Source organism: Meriones unguiculatus, chromosome 8 (assembly GCF_030254825.1).
Source record: "Meriones unguiculatus strain TT.TT164.6M chromosome 8, Bangor_MerUng_6.1, whole genome shotgun sequence".
NCBI lineage: Eukaryota > Metazoa > Chordata > Mammalia > Rodentia > Muridae > Meriones > Meriones unguiculatus.
The window spans coordinates 104,815,065-104,830,124 of NC_083356.1; positions in this window are offsets into that span (position 1 = coordinate 104,815,065).

Sequence of the window (15,060 nt, forward strand, 5' to 3'; positions counted from 1 at the left end):
TCTAGGCATTGGGATTGGCAATAATGTGTAGGGCCCAACTTTAAGTTGGATTTACAAGCATCTAAAGAAAAGAAATGATGGAATTACTGATTTAAATACTGAGTTTTAGAACTGGGCTATACTTGAAACAGATGTTAATGAATAGGAAGTAAATAAAATTTCATAGATTTTTGTCAGAATGAAAAAATCGAACCTGAGGAATCTAACTCTTCCTCTCACCTATTCATCCCTGGCCTTCCCACTTTTGTTCGTTTTGTTTCTGGGCACAACACAATTATACACCAATTATTATGGTCTGCTTTAGGGAAACAGCTTAGGGAGAAGGGACTGCATAGATCATTAGACACTTCCATTTATAGGGGTGTCATACCCTTTTATGCTTTGGGTCCCAGAACCATTATTTCGGGTCATGAGAGAATGAAGACAGGTCAGACACATGGCTGCACAGAAATGCTGGGATGAGGTAATTTGGGCTCTATGACTGGGGAAACCTTGGTACCCTAGAAGCTCAGTGTGCTTATCACATACAACCGATCAAGGATTTATGATACATGGCTGCATCAAGAAGACAAGTTTAGCTAATCTCAGCAGGAGCAGCTTTTGTGGGGGAGCAGCCTGCAAGTGGTATATATTAGGAGAAAGGGAGCAATGATCCACATTTTCTTCATGAGCTGTCAACACTTGCACTCAGATCAGAGGAAAGCGTTGCCGTCTCTCTGAGCCTCACCCTGTGTTAGAAGGCTTTGCCGATCTCCCACAGGGCCGTGGCATTAGAGTCTTTGGCATGGCTACACCTATATCATATCAAAATGATGCATTCACTCAGGACTTCACCGGCTCCCTACATCTCCACCTTTCTCATTTCTTAGATGTTCAGGGTGAATTCTCACGCTTAGACCGGGGGTGGCTCTCTTCAATGCTGGGAACTGTAAGGATAAGAGGGAAGGTCCTTGCAGCCGCTGTGCCAAACAGAGACAGAGGCAATGTTTAGCAGGTTTAAGCAGTTGAAACCTCACAGTGCAGCAAGGATTGTTTCCGTTGCATTGGCAGGAGACCAATCTGATTGCAAACCTTTCGAATTTCAAGGGTAAGCCAAAGTAATCGGGCCATATCCATGTCATTAGGAATTGTGGGTCCAAGCCCACAGAAGGCAGCTCTGATTCTTCTCAAATATATCTGACATTGTAAGGAGCTGCTGTCTCACAAATGTGGTGCTTGTCCTTGGGACATATCAATCCTGTCTGAATTGCAGGGCTGTAGCCCATCCCAAAGAGTTGAATGGGGCTCACTGGGACTCCAGGTAGTTCGAGCAGAACCCCCAAAACAGAGGGAGTCATTAGTACAAACATGTATGGGAGGATGTGGCCAAGCTGCTGGATGAAAATCACAGGCCCACTCACGAGGCATCCTCCCTGACAGGGCTTATCTGTATGAATACAATTACCAGACGTGCCAGAAATGTAGCCTCTGGGTTATTTCATTCAGGTTGTTAAAAACAACCTGTATTTAATGCAGGTAAGAGGCTTTTTTTCCCCCTTTGGCTACATCTCTCCTCTATCAGATAGATCCCACTTCAGCTGCTATTGGCCACTTTCTCTCCGCTGGCTGCTGGAGGCACCCAGGGACAGCCACAGTGATGCTGAGAACAGTGCAAGCCCTGGTGGGGCCGGCTACCAGTGCAGACTGCTGGACAAAGCGAACTCTCCAGGAGGCCACAAAGCTGGCCTGTTAGGCAGGCGTGCCACCTGCCCAGCTCCACCATCATCTCCGAGGCACCCCTTGTTTTCAGTCATATTTAACATGAAAGCAATTAAGTCGAAAGTAAAGCTGCAAGCATGTTAGGATTCCTCACCCCTTGATTTATTTACTATTTTCGGTTTTTTGCATAGTTCACAACGAATTCACTCCCTCCCTGAAAAATCAAGGGCATGCCTCCAGAACACAGCCCAAGAACTCAGGAAGCAAGGCCTCAATCACACATTTGTGGTTTTCCCAAATCTCTCCTAAGCAGTAACATGTAACTGTCCCATGGACAAGATTCTGCTTGTCCATAAGTTTCACCTGGTACTTAGAATTTCCCTCCCTTCCTTTAGCTTTACTGATTATTTAACTTTCTTTTTAAGATTTATTATTTAAAAATTTTACATTATTCTGCCTGCATGTGTGTCTGCATGCCAGAAGAGGGCACAGGATTGCATTTATAGATGGTTGTGAGCCACCAAGTGGTTGCTGGGATTTGAACTCAGGACCCTTGGAATAACAGCCACTGCTCTTAACCTCTGAGCCATCTCTCCAGGCCCCTCATGAACTTTTATTTGTGTGCTTCTCCCAGGAGCTTTTCCTACTTGTTCAGTGCAAACGCCTAACCCACTGCCTGGGACCTCTTGGCTGCATCCTTGTGCTACTCCTGGGATTAACCTGAGTGGGGCAGTGAGAGGATGAAGAAATGATGGACACAGGACACAAAAAAGGCTGAGATCAGTGGTCCAGCCTCTCTGATGGAGAAACAAAGTGCAGGTGTCTTCCTCGGCTGGCTCACATTTAAACAGAGAGAGATCTCATCCATGGCCTACAGGCCAAGCTTCACCTTGTGGTCCGTTTGCTTTCAATGGGCCTTTCTTCCATGTCACATGCAGGAGTAAACCCAATTTAAGGTAGGTGTGTGTGTGTGATTCAGTTTCTAATATGATCTCTCTCACTCTCTCTCTTTCTCTTGTATTTCAATACAGGGTTTTTCTGTTATAGCTCTGGCTGTCCTGGAACTCACTTTGTAGACCAGTCTGGCCTAGAATTTACAGAGATCCATCTGCCTCTGCCTCCTGAGTACTGGGATTAAAGTTTTGTGTGTCACCACTGCCAGGCTGTACTATGTCTTTTAAACTTATAATCACAATGTTTGATATAGAAGCTATCTCCTGTCTACCTGTGCTCTCTTCGTCTATTCCTCTATTGCTGCTTTAATTTTTTTTTTTTTTTTACAAAAACATATTTTTCAACATATTGGTCCTTGCCTTGGCCAAACTCTGGTATAAAAGAAATCTGAAAAAAAAACAAAAACAAAACAAAAAAACAAAACAAAACAAAACTGGGACTAGAGAAGGAAAATGCTCATTTCAAAAGCCAAACTGTTGCTGTCTGATTAGTGCTTTGTAGAAGCATCTCAAAGTTTGTTTATATGAGTGAATCATCCAAGCGTATTTCATTATTTCCTGTCATCTATGCTCCACTCTCCTTTGCAGTGTATCTGTGCTGTTAGCTTTAAAATGGTACGAAACAATTTAGGGACATTCTAGGTAAATGATTCACATCCTTACTACATAAGTAAACAGATGAACAAAAAGTAAAAGAGATAAAAACAAAGGCAGAAATGCCAATCTTTGGCCTGGCTTTTTAGTAGCATTGTCACCGAAACAAGAGGGTGGTCCTTAGAAAAAGCATCAAATGCCTGCTGTCGAAGAACGTGAATATTAGCAAATGGTCTATTTAAATTTTGTTAATAAAACAGAGACGCCTGCAGCACATTTTGCTGTAACTGTTAGATATTTAAGCTTCTCTTCATGCTTAGTGTCTCAGAGAATTTTCTGGATTTTCATTTAGGACAGAGATACTTTATAAAGAAAGAAGCATTTTCTAAAATTTACAAAGAAAAAAAAAAGGAACCATCAATTAAAAAAAAAGATTCTTAGAAAATTGGGAATAGCACTACTTCAAGATCTACCTATACCACTCCTGGGCATACACCCGAAAGATGCTCCACTATACAACAAGGTCATTTGCTCAACCATGTTCAGAGCAGCTTATTTGTAATAGCCAGAAACTGGAAACAACCTAAAGAAGAATGGATACAGAAACTGTGGTACATTTACACAGTGGAATACTACTCAGCCATTAAAAACAAGGAAATCATGAAATTTATAGGCAAATGGATGGAACTAGAAAAGACCATCCTGAGTGAGGTAACACAGACCCAGAAAGACACACATGATATGTACTCACTTATAAGCGGATTTTAGTCATAATACAGGAAAGAGATACAACAATGCACAGACCCCAAGAAGAAAAGTCTGACGGGCATCTTAGGCTTCATGTTGGCCCGCTAAATAGGGGAGTGGGGGATATCTCTGACATAGACTGTGTTGCCTGCTTTCTGATTACTTCCTCCTGATGGGACTTCCTTACACAGGGGAAGAAGATGAACTCAGTCCTCATGTGAATAGATGAGCTATGGTGTGTGGGTAGGGGGACTGCCCTATTCTGAGAAATAGGAGAGGGGGAATGTGGGAGGGAGGGTAGTATTGGGAAGAGAGGAGGGAGGGACCTATGACTTATATGTAAATTGAATTAATTATTAAAAAAACAAAACAAAATAAAAAAATAATGACCTTTATCAACATGATGGTTAGAATTTTTCCTCTTTTGTATTACTGTTTTAAAAGTACTGTGCCAAAATTTAAATTGTTTATAGAGCTTCAACTGTACTGTGTACTTAGTTTCTGAGTTTAAACGTTTCTGATATAGTTGGGGAGAAATAAGTTTTTTGATTATGCCTTTAAAAAAAAGTAAGAAAAAGAGATGTAATTTTTTTCATGATTTTAGATGAGAAAATATTTTTTTTAATGATAAATGAGATTTTATCCTAAAGGTATTGCTAAAAATGGAGATAGATAGATGAAGGTTAACGTATATTGTAAAAATTTGACAAAATTAAGATTTAAAGAAAGATGGCATGGGTGAAACTAAAGTTCTATAATTGAGATGCATAGAGAGGACCTAGACCCCCTCTTCAAAGGAATACCATCAGTCTCCAAGTGGGTTCCCTAGTAAAGGGGACAAGGGCTGTCTCGGACATGAACTCAGTGTCTGGCTCTTTGATCACCTCCCCCTGGGCAGGGGGTGCAGCCTTGCTGGGCTACCGAGGAAGATGTTGCAGCCAGCCTTGATGAGACCTGATAGGCTAGGGTCAGATAGAAGGGGAGGAGGTCCTCGCCTATCAGGGGACTAGGGAAAGGGCATAGTGGGAGAAGAGGGAGGGTGGGTGGGACTGGGAGGAGATGAGGGAGGGACTGCAGCAGGAATACAAAGTGAATAAATTGTAATAAATAAATATATAAATAAAATTAAATTTTGACAATGCTTTACTCCAAGGTTGGTAGGCTGCCCAGCATAGATGCTGCAGTCTGAGATATGATACCTTCCCATTCTTGTGGTTATTTCCAGGCTGTTTCTTGGGTGGGGGATATTATGGTCTTATTCCTGGAATTGGTAACCTCTGGCCTGGTCTGCTCCTAAAATGGAGACAAAATGGAGTTTATGTCATCCTCTCAGATGGAAGTATGTAATCTGCTTTTTTTTTTTAAATTTTATAGAGGGTTGGAAGTAAGAGGTTGCTTTGAGTCTCAGAGAGAATTTGGACTTTAGACTTTAAAACAGCATTGCTGCGATAGAAAAAGCAGGGACTTGTGAAGTAGTAATAAATACATTTTGCAGTGTGGTGTGGGCATAAGCCTGTGGGGAATAGGGAGTGTAATCTGGTGCTTTTGAATAATAATGGCTCCCATTGCACTTTTCTTCACACCACTGGATCTGTGGTACCGGGGCTTCCTCCTCTTTGGTAAAGTCGTTTTTGACATTAAAAGATTTGAAATCTCTTCAGAGCTTTCCTTCTTGGTCACAGTGGCAAGAAAATTGCATATGGTATCAAGCAAACCTTTGATGTCCAAGTAGTTTGCAGCCAGAACCTCAGAAAGGTTTTTGTTTGTTTGTTTGTTTGTTTCTTTTTTTGTTTGTTTGTTTTTTAAGCTTAACTTTCAGGTTAGCTCTTGGTCCCAAGCAGGAATAGCATCTCTTTGTTCTCATCTTCCCCAGGAGGAGGAGGAGGATCATCCCCGTGGTGGGCACATTACTGAATGACCTTTTTTTTTAGTAGTGCTACATTAACATTTGGTTGGACATAATTATCATCTCTTTCAGCCTCTGCTCCTGAATCTTCTAAATACGGTCTTCATGGTCAGATTGTGTGGCAGTTTCCAATCAAGTTTCTATCTCTCCTTCATATCGATGGAAATCCCTCTCTCAGCTTTATTGGAGATCTGGTTCTCAGTCTCAGGACCACAGCCCCAAGTGTAACAGGCACAAAAAGAGAAGATTCACAAAAGAAGAGAAGATGGGTGAAAAAGCCACTAATCCTTGGCAATCATATTTTTCCCAGTGCTAAGCTTATGTTTCTTATTGGGTAAAACCTTCACTTGACAAATATCTACCATCATAATACTGGAAAAAACTCTATTAAAAAGGATTATTCTGGGCTGATCGATGGCTCAGCAGGTCAAGGGCTTACTACCCAAGCCTAAGAACCTGAACTCAATCCCCTAAACCCACATAAAATTAGGAGAAGAGGGTCTGGTTGAATGGCTCAGCAATTAAGAGCATCTACAGCTCAAACAGAGGACTGAGTTCCATCCCAGAGGCCACATTGTTGCATAAAATAAAAGGTATCGGGCTAATAATGTTTCTTATTAGCTCTATAATTATTACAGCAGTATTATCTAACTCACTATTATAATCAATAAAAGACACAGACACATGATAGATTTTAGAATAGCCTGATCTTACCTGGGGCAGGGCAGATCTTAACCCTCTAAACTATCCTTATCATTGCTAAGCCCCCAATCCAGGACATCTGCTTTTATCATTTGTATCTGGACTACCTTGCTTTCATAATCCCAAAGCACTTGCTAATGTTCTTCATTTGGGCCAGTTTCTTTCACTTATGCCAATCGGCCACACGCTTCTCCCTGAGTTAACCCATTATGGCATGCTTCTTCCTCATTCCTCCTTCTCTACTTGCTCCCTTCTCAAGGTCCTTCTGTCCCCAAAGCCCTTGAACCTTAGTCATACCTACCACCTTCTACCCTGCCCAAGTGTAGGCCTTTTAATCAGCCCACAGGGATAATTGGGGAACATGGCCTCTTATCACCCGGGTTTAGGAGATAGTTCAACATTAATAATAATGGCCATGGTAGAGGGGTAACCAGATCTCAAGGCACTGAAATCAGCATTTGAATACACAGCACCAGACCAACTCCAACACCATGTCATGGCTCACAATCATCCCGCCTTTAGTTCTGGGCAATCCAATGCCCTCTTCTGTCTTTTGATGGCATCAAGCACACACGTGGTACGAAAACATACATGCAAGCAAAGCACTCATACACATTAAAAAATAGTCTTTTTTGAAAAGTAGGAGGAAACAAAAATCCTCTGATCCACACATGTGCACCAAAGCATTCACTCACCTACCCATACATCATTTACACACACAATAGTTATAACCACAAGGAGATCAACAAAGACAAAAAAAAAAAAAATGCTGGGTCCAGGGGGAACTGCACAGACTGTTACATCAACCAAAGACCATGAATAGAGAGGACCTAGACTCCCTGCTCAGATGTAGTCCATAGACAGCTCAGTCTCCATGTAGGTTCCCTAGTAAGAGAAGAGACAGTCTCCTCTGATGTGAACTCAGTTGCCTGCTCCTTGATCACTTTCTCTTGGTGGGACAGCCTAGCCAGCCCACAGAGGAAGAGGATCCAGACAGCCCTGATGGAACCTGATAGACTAGGGTCAGACAGTAAGGGAGAAGGTCCTCCTGAGATAATATTCATGGTATCCACAATACCAGAGTAACCAAAAGGGAAGCTAGAATCAAAAGATAATACTTCATTTTAAATACTATTAATATTTCTATTCCATAGAGTACAAACAACTCTGAGCACATGAGAAAATGGTCAATTTACTTGAAGTGTGATTTCTGATCAGTTAAAAATGTCTTTTTTTCTTCCAGACATAGTGCTGCATGCCTTTAATCCCAGTTCTAGGAAGCCAGTGGCAGGCATATCTCTTTGAGCTGAGGCCAGCCTGGTCTACATAGTTAGCTCCAGGACAGCCAGGATTATGTAGTGATATACTTTATTTAAAAAAAAAAATTCTTATTGGTTGTCTTTACTTCTTTAGAGCATTCTGTGTTATTGGAAGTGGAAGGGCTGAGAATCACAAAGGTAAAGAAGGAGTTGATTAAAAGGGATGAGGACCGATGAACAAGCAGTAAGTACCTGGAGGAGCAGGGGGCTCCCTGTCAGGAAGGCAGAAAGCAATGAATACCTCCTGCCACACTGCTCTTTCTTAATATCGGTAATAAAGACCTCTCTTTTCACTGTCTTGTTTTACTTTCTTTCAAAATCTTACTAGTTCCCTCTCCCCTGCCCCCCCCAAAAGTCACTTCAGCAATGTGATAACACTAGAAATTTTGTTGTTGTTGTTTGAAAACAGTTACCTTAAATATCATTTTTTAAACCCCACGTTTTGATTTTGTAAAACTTCGAAATTGGGCAGATATGCCAATAATGCTAGTTGAGAATCTGGAGTTCAAAGTCATCCTCGGCTACATGAGACAACCCCCTCCTCAACACAAACATTTCTAAAGTGCAGGATGGGAGTAAAAATAGTGTGATGAATACACAATTACCTTTCTACTTAATGTCATCACTTGTTTACATTTCTCTGCAGTTCCCTCTCTTTCTCTCTATACACACATATACATGTACAAAATCATATCCCATGGGCATATATGTTTACAAGCTGACATGTATGTGTTTATGAGACCACATGTACACTAATATTATCTTCGTGACTAAATTGTGAGAAAGTTTAGATTTCATCACACATCACATTTTAATTGAAGGTTAAATTCTTTAATCAGTATTTTATAAGGCACAGGAACATGCTCCGAATGAGCAAAACTGCAACATTCCAAAGGTAAGCGTGACAACGTTTAACTTAGTGTCCGGCTCATCTAAATATTTCCATTGTCCTGCCAATCCCTTTCTTCAGTGCTGCCCTTCTCCTGTCCTTAATGCAATCAAACACGCAGCCTTGTGTTCCGTTTGTGGAGATTATCCCTCCTCGGGGAGCACAGGTCTGCTCCACGCTACCGGGGAATTATGTCATCTGCCAGAGCCTGCTGTGCGCGCTGGACTCACAGACTACAGGAAGTATGCCATTGGCTGAAACCGTCGTTCCCCAGCAACAGCTCACCCTCCATCGGCCCTGGGGACTGAGGCGGTGCTCTGCGGTCTCCCCAAATGAACCTTAGCCTGGCTGGCTTTTCCAGGCCCGTTTCCCCAGGGAACAGTTGGAAGATGTGACGGCTGTGCATTTTTTATTTTCTGTCTCGGAGTTCACTTTGGGGAAAGCCAGTCTCAGAAGCAGGCCACGCCTCTTCAGTGACCCTTTGGCTGTTTGGCTGTTTCTTTTTTAAAATGAATTATTCTATAATTTTTCTCTTTTCATGATGAGGAAACTTTGGCATGACATTTATATAGTTGACTATGCCTTTCTTTTATTGATTTGTTTATTTTATTTTATTTCATTTTTTTTGAGACAGAGTCTTACGTATTCAGGCTGGCCTAGCACTCACTCATGATTCTCTTGCCTTCTGAGTTCTGGCATTAGAATAATGCCCTTATATTGTGAGGTATCCACCGGAAAAGACCACTTGGGCATGGGTTTCAGCCAATAGAAAATCTTTGTTAGCCTGCTGGTGACTATACTGGGTGTTCTGGATTCCAATACAGACCCAAGGGTGAGCTTTTTTTTAAGCACACACACACACACACACACACACACACACACACACACACACCACATCGTGGGTTGACATGCCTCGGTTGGCAAGAACAGTTTGCCAGAAGCAGAATTACAGAAACCAATGAACAAGATTAGTGTATTTGGGGAAATTTCCATAACCATGGACTTTGATGGATTAGGTCTTTGCTCTCATTTTGGCCGTTGGGGAGGCCTATGTGCTGGGTTTCAAGGCCTGAAAGGTATTTCCATCATGAATTCCAGATGTGCCAAGGTCTGGGGGCCTGTTACACTAATGTGCTTATTTTCCTCCTCCTTTTCTTCATTTTGAAGCCCTTCAGGAAAAGGTTATTAGATGCTTAAACCATAAAAGTGATCTTCCAAAAGATATTGCTGATCTCCTTAACTTACAAACTATTTGTAAGATTTGATTTAGGATAGAATCATCTAGGACACATTCTTTGGAGTTTGCATTCTACAGAATAAAAACATTTCTGTAGTTAATTTTAGAGAACACTTGATAATTTCACACATAGATACACACACACACACACACACACACACACACACAAGCCTGCCTTGAAAAAACAAACAGACAAAAAAAAAAAAAAAGGAAATAATGACTGAGAAGAGAGAGGGTAAAATTATTCACAACAAAGGTAATACTTAACTTTCTAGTTTTAAGATCCCTAAAATGTACTCCATAGGTTCTTCCAAAGTAAGGTACCCAGAGGGGGAGTTAGGTACTTTGTCTGTAAATGACAAGCTCGAGCTTGCATATTCTGTAGCTAATGAAAGAGAAAAACAAACAAAACAAAACAAAAGCAAAAATTTCAGAAATCAGTTGGATAGCCGAAAGCAGAAAACTGATAATCAGAGATGAGAGTTAAACTTTTCGTCATCAGTTGTGTAGTTGACAGTATACAATTGAAACTGGGTGTAGATAGCAAGAGCAATAGACGAAGGGGAAAGAAGTGGAGATGCTAAGTCTACAGACTGCATCTTGCAGCACAAGATATTGGCAAATGCAGATAGCAGGTGGCAAGGGAGCACAGCCAGCCATAGTGTCTGGTTTGAGCACCGATTGTGCAAGCCCTCCATTTCATAAAGCTCACAGGAAAACAATAGATATTTTAACATTACAAGATAGTTTTCTTGGCAAGAGATACTTTTACCAATATGAGCTGTTGTTTAATGGAACCCATACACTCTGCCCAAAGTAGACATTTCCTGGCTCCTTAACAACCAGTGTTTAGCTTTGGGGAGAAAAGTTATTGTTTTAGAAGTGGGCAATGGAAGAGACCGGAAATGTCAGATGTATAAAAAGGCCAACAGTAAAAATATATATAAAAAAAAAAAGATAGTCAGCAGAAAGATGACAAGAACATTGTAAAATGCAGAAATGAGCATTCTGATGCAGGAAAAGGACAGCATTAGGGGACTGGGTTCAAACATTTCTTCTTCCTTTAGAGAAGTTTGGAAATTAGAACAGTGTGTGTGTGTGTGTGTGTGTGTGTGTGTGTGTGTGTGTGTGTATGCCAGTCTGTACTTTTTCCTCCCGTGTCCTACTTCTTCCCATACCTACCGATCTTCAGAGAATTGGAATTCTAGCTGAAAGACAGTCTTTGTCCCCCAGTTGTCATTGTGCCCAAGCAGACAGCAGGAGTCTCTTTTTATTTATAGCATAATGCTGACAGTGAGAGGTAGATGCATGAGAATTCTCCCGCAGTCTGTCATACTATGATGAAATCAAGTCACTCATAAAAGGGCTGTTCAGAAAATAACCTTCTAGATGCGGAACTTGTCGGAATGGGGCTGAGGAGCAGAAGCTCCAATCAACCAGCAGAAGAGGGAAACAAATGTAAGCTTATCTGGAAAAAGCTTAGAGCCATAAATATCTGCTGCTGAAGGACAGTCCCAGCCGGGTGCTGCAGCGGCAAACCAGAGTCATGTCTGAAGCAGGCATCTATCAGACACTGTCATTACGGGGATAAAGAGACATCTTAGAGATCGAGAGCAATGGCTGTTAGTCCAGAGAACTCAGATCTGGCTCCCAGCACCCACACTGTGGCTCAGAGCTGTCTGGATTTTCAGTTCCAGAAGAGCTAATGTCCTCTTCTGGTCTCTCTGAACATCAGGCAGGCAGAACAGAGGTGGTGCAAAGCCATACATACAGACAAAATATCCATACACACAAAATAACAACAACAACATCGTTATATCACAAATAACAACAGGATCATTAGATCACACCCAGCATTTTTGGAGTACCTCACTTCTGTTTCTGTGCCTGGCACTGTTCTTGGGTCAGATACTCAAAAGGGGGGGGCACTTTCTTTCTATATCCACCCATTTCTTTTGTTTCATTTCCCCTCATTTATTCATACATTCACACATGGACTAAGCTTGGTCTGTGTACCATGCCCTTCTTACAGCGATGGAAAGGATTAAATAGATTATTTGCAAAAAGAAAGATCTATATGGACGTAGAATCAAGCACAAGTGTAGAATCAAGTCTTTTTTTTTAGTATCTATGTACCTATGTATGTATGTATGTATGTATCTATCTATCTATCTATCTATCTATCTACCTATCTATTTAATTCCCTTCACATCCCAGTCATAGCCCCTCTCTCCTCTCCTGATCCCACCCTTCTTCCCTCTTCCACAGAAAGGGGAGCCATCGTACCCATCCCAGCACATCAAGTCAAATCAGGACTGAGCTCATGCTCTACCATGGTGGCCCTAGCAACACAGCCCCACTAGGGGCAAGTGACTGAAAGGCATGTAAGAGAGTCCATGTCAGAATCAGCCCCCACTTCCCTTACTAGGGAACACACATGACACATGAAGACCAAGCTGTCCATCATGTATATCTGTGTATGAGGCCTAAGTCCAGCTGGTTCATGGTCTTTGGTTAGTGTTTCAGTCTCCACAATCCCCCTGGGCTGCACGATTTGGTCAAGTTGCCTCTGCCGCCCCTGGCTGGCAATGCAGACTTTTGATTCTGCTTTAAGAGTGTCTGTGTGTTCTGTGGTGGACTCACCTTGCAATGTTTTGGAGGCACCAGCGGTATTTGAGTGAATGAGATTCATGGATCCTGGAATGGGGACAGGGCTGGGAGGGTTGGTAGGGTGGGGCTGGCTCAGATCCCCTCTGTGATAACAGCACTAAGAAACTTTAGCTCCTAAAGAGTGCGAGCCCTGAGATATTCCAGGGCCCCAGGAACTTCTGCCTCTGTCTTGTAGACAAATAAGAGGCTGCCAAAGCCTCCATCCTAAATGAGAAATTGTAGAAAATCAGCTGGATCTGTTCTTTCTAGAGGTGTGTTAGTTTGTGGTGCATAAACTTCAGCACAGAATGCTTTGGAAAGGCTGGATGTGGCCCTAACTCTAGTCAGAGATTCCTGCAGGATGGTTTCTGCTCCCCTTGTTTTAGTCTGTGTGATGGCCATTGCTGGTTGTCATGACTGTGTGTCTCCTCCTGCGGCTCTGTCGGTTCTGTTGGTTGGAGAAATAGATCTAAAATACATGGGGGAAGGAGCATTCCCAAGACCTTCGCTGGCCCTAGCTGATCAGAGATAGCAAACGATAACCAGGACTACACAAAGAACCCTATCTCAAAAATCAACCAACAACAGAAACCTCTCAATCTAGCGTGATTTAGAACTTGAAGTCTTTGTTGGGGGTTGTTCTGATGCTGGCCCTCAAGATCTGGATACTGTCCTTGTTGTATAAACCTGCCTAAGACATACCTGATTGGTTGATTAAATGGCCTCCACCTGGACAGGGAAGACTGTGGTAGGTGTGGCTAAGATTCCCCAGATTTGGAGGGCAGGAGAGTCATGGGACAGGACAGAAAGAGAGGAGGAAGGAGGACACCAAGACGGATTAGTGTGGAGAAGGAACCACATGGGCCAGGAGAAGGACTTCAATAATAGCTCGGAAAGGACCAGATGAGGAATAAAAGCAAGTATTCATAAGATTATGGATTAATAGTAGCTCAGATAAGGATGGTTAAGGCAGATGGCATTGGATAGGGGCTGGGAGTTGGATGGTGAGGTTTATTGAGTCAGCAGGTAGAAATATCTGCCCGCCCCAAGGTAATAAGGCAATTACAAATCTAACCGGTGTCTGTGTCTTATTATTTGTGATAGGGGGTTAAAGAATACTGCCACAATAATTATAGGGTAAATAATAAATAACATTATGTAGCCCATTTTTATTAACTACAACAAGTCTTGAAATATTTGCTTGCATCATGTAACTGTGCTCAACTTGCAGATAGTAGAAACATGATTTAGCTGCTTCCCTCCCCTTTGGTGGCTTTTGGATAGCAGGCTCTTAGGTGGTGTTTGCAGCAGTTTTGCACATCAGCCACTAGATGGCAGCATTTTACTTATTTGGAAATTTTTTATTTTTATTTTTATAATTTATTCACTTTACGTACCGATTGTAGCCCCCTCCTTCCTCTCCTTCCGGTTCCACCCTCCCTCCCTTTTCCCCGTGTCCTGCTCCCCTAGTCGTCATAAAGGGGAAGCTCTCCTCCCCTACCATATGACCCCAGCTTATCAAATCTCGTCAGGACTGCCTGCATCCTCTTCCTCCGTGGCCTGGCAAGGCTGCTGCACCAGGAGGAAGTGATCAAAGAGCAAGCATCAGAGTCCATGTCAGAGACAGCCCCTGTTTCCCTTACTAGGATACCTACAGGAAGACTGAGATGCCTATTGGCTATATCTGAGCAGAGGGTCTAAGTCCTCTCCATGCATAGTCCTTGGTTGGTTTCATCAGTCTCTGCAGGACCCATGGGTCCAGATTTGTTGGTTTTGTTGGTCTACTTGGTCCCCTCCGGGTCCTTCTGTCCTCCGACTCTTCCATAAGACTCCCTGTACTTTGCCCAAAGTTTGTGAGTCAGCATCTGCTTTAATCCCCTACTGGGTGGAGCCTTTCAGAGGACATCTATGGTAGTCTCCAGCCCTGCCTCCTCTCTTCAACTGCTTCCGGCAGCTATTCTATTTGCCCTTCTGAATGAGAATTAAGCACCTTCCTGAGGGTCCTCTTTCTTATTAAGCTTCTTTAGGTCTGTGGATTGTAGTATGGTTTTCCTGTATTATGTGGCTAATAGCTGCTAAGGAGTATATACTGTGTGTGTTTTTCTGGTTCTGGGTTACCTGACTCAGGATGATCTTTTCTAGTTTCATCCATTTACTTGCAAATTTCACAATTTCTTTGTTTTTAATAGCTAAGTAGTATTCCGTTGTGTAAATGTACCACAGTTTCTGTATCTGTTCCTCAACTGAGGGACATCTGGGTTGTTTCCACTTTCTGCCTGTTATGAATAAAGCTGCTATGAACATAGTTGAGCAAATGTCCTTGTATCATGGAGCATCTTTCAGATATATGCCCAGGAGTGGTATAG